Genomic DNA, 2,864 nt, shown 5'->3' on the forward strand with positions numbered 1-2,864 from the left:
GCTGATTTTACATCGCAGAGCCACTCACCCAGTGCAATGAACAATAATGTGCAAAGTACGCAATCATTTACAAAGAACAATAAACTCGGTTACAGTAGGAAATCCCTTCGCGTTCAAGTCAAATCAATGGCTTACAAAACTGCACTCTGCTGTCATACGTCGTTTAACCACTGTTGGGGAATGACCCAAGTTTGTCCCGAAACTTTGGTCCTTATATTAGGTGGGCACGAAATGAAGTTCGACAAGCCGGGATTCTTTCACGGTGAACGCGACATGTTTAGCGTCACAACGCTTCGCTTGATTTCACGTTCAGCGGCAGAGGTCCGTAGGGGTCGCCTATGTTGTACACATTTATGCAATGGGGAAACACGGGGAATGCGGGAGATGGAAATTCAAGACGATGAGCAACACGAGAACAAGGTGAAAACTGGAGTCAACGTTTCGACAAGTGGACTTGTCGAAACGTTGTCGCCTTGAAGAAGTCCACTTGTCGAAACGTTGGCTCCAGCTCTCACCGTGTTCTCGTGTTGCTCACATACATGCTATATAAAACGTGGATGAAATGTCTCTCGCTGCTCTGTTTTGCAATGCGGTGAGTGAAAAATAAGGAACGAAAGTGTATTTGGAGCCCGGGCTGCAGCGAGATTTATTTGCAGCACTTCTGTAGTAACATAGCACCGCAGTCGTAAATTTAAGCGCGAGCTTTCTCACGGGTGCTCTTCAAACATCGAACGAGGCTGTTCAGAAACGCAACAAAAATGTTGATCCGACAATGCAAGGACTCGTATACGCTCAGAAAACGCTCGTCAGCCTCGCAGCAGGTTCGGTGCCGACGAGCGTGACTTCGATTTTGATAGCGTATTTTTATTTCTATACGAAGCATGAGTTTCATAGTCAGGGGTCCCGAGAAAAGCTGCGTGCATACTTAGATAATCGAGTTTGGGAACCTTACAGTTAAAATGAATACCAATGACGATAGTAGCTGCAGTTGCTCAAGAAAATGTTTAGCGAAGACGCTGGCTGTCGCACGAGTTTCTGCACGGCGCCGCATATGTGTTGTGGTTCCCCAATCGTTGAAATATATCAGCTTCCCGGAAGGGAAGAGAATAGGCTCGTCCGTGATCGATGCAGGCGCGTTTCAAAAGCTATGCGACCTTTGTGCCACGAGGCACACAATGGCAGCCACACATGCATCCGCGTAGGTTATGCAGGAAAAAAGAAACAAAACATGGCATCTTGAAATGCGCGGTGTGCTAAATGACGTCCCCACAAAGACAAACGCGTGCAACTGGCGCTGCGATATTATCAGAGTGCAGAATATCTACGTGAACCGATGGAACAGAGCACAAAGGCGGCGGGAAAAGGATGATGCCCCCTCACAGAGCGCACTCCGGAAAACACGAATCAACGTCGATGAGAAAATTTAGCGCGACACGTTGTCTTCTTGTTGTGTTAAATTTTCTCATCAGCAATGCAAGGGCCACTAGCCCAACACTTAATTGTGTGAGACTGTGATATACTGATCATCGATATCGTGGTCGCTGCATGAGCATCGCTTACCCTCGTATTCTAAATGATGCTCTTTCTCCACTCCGTAATGGTGATGTTTACTGGCATCTCCTTTGTAACTGGGCGGGGACAAATAGTCCTCTAGCCTGCTTCGTGGCTCACTACGCCTATCGCTATCTGACCTTTTGCCTATCTGATCTCGATCTAAACTATCTAAGACCTCTATCGCTATTTCTGTCAGTCTGCTGCCCGCTTTTATTCCAACAATACTACAACCGCCTCTCGACCACTGACCACCCGTTAATCCTTCTTTGAATCCCAACGCTTCTGGAAGGTGCTCAACCGAGTTGAACACGCCCCTCGAATGACGCTTGTCATGAAGCTTCAGATGCCAATTTTGTCATCTGTTCTTTTTCCAGAAGGGTGTTACTTACATAGTGCGATGGAATGCACGCACGAGTGTTGCAATGTCGTGTTTAATCTCGTAGTCTGCTTTGTGATTTGTTCTTCTTTTCAACTGTTTATGACCCTGCGATAAAGGTTTTATTTCTACGAGCAGATTGTCTAATTGTGGGCTTTTGCTATCTTTATTAATTACTTTATTTATAAGTGTAAAATGATGTGTGCTTCTTTATTACCATATATTTGAAAAATGTAGTAGCCCATGGTGCTGAGTGTTGCGCAATTTGGTGGTTAGAGTGGGCATATTGTCAGGCATTTAGTTGCCTTTTTTCCACTCCTTCCCACACAACCACCGTGTAAAAACCGTTTATTTGTCTGCATGAGTGAGTGAATTAACAACCCACCGTGGTGGCTTAGCGGCTGCGGTGTTGCGCTGCCAAGCCCGAGGTTGCGGGATCGAATCCCGGCTGCGGCAGCCACATTTCGATGGGGGCAAAATGCAAGAACACCCCGTGCATTGGGTGCACGTTAATGAACCCCAGGTGGTCAAAATTAATCCGGAGTCGCGTGCCGAATTGGGCATTTTTTTGCAAATGGTCCATGGTTCGTATGTAATGAGAAACTAGCAAGCAAAGACACGTTTTAAAAGCCTCTCCACGATCAGACTGGTGATTTTCGGCGCAAGCACTTGCCTGAAATTGCGTGTGGAGCGAACTTATGAATATCGCATTCAAAGGCGGCTCCGTGATCTGCTCTCAAGGGTACTAGCCGACCGGGCCAGATGATGTTGCCAAGATGACAGAGCTCGCGCGTAATGCTAATGTACAAGAAAACATGTCCAAATTAGCATTAGGGAATGCATACACGTAAATATAAGCAAGGGATCACTCCTGAATGAAACGGCGTGCTATCCTTGACCACAACTCTTACTGCTCGCGAAAGGACAGCACCCT

This window comes from Dermacentor silvarum, chromosome 10, assembly GCF_013339745.2.
Source record: "Dermacentor silvarum isolate Dsil-2018 chromosome 10, BIME_Dsil_1.4, whole genome shotgun sequence".
In the NCBI taxonomy this organism is placed as follows: domain Eukaryota; kingdom Metazoa; phylum Arthropoda; class Arachnida; order Ixodida; family Ixodidae; genus Dermacentor; species Dermacentor silvarum.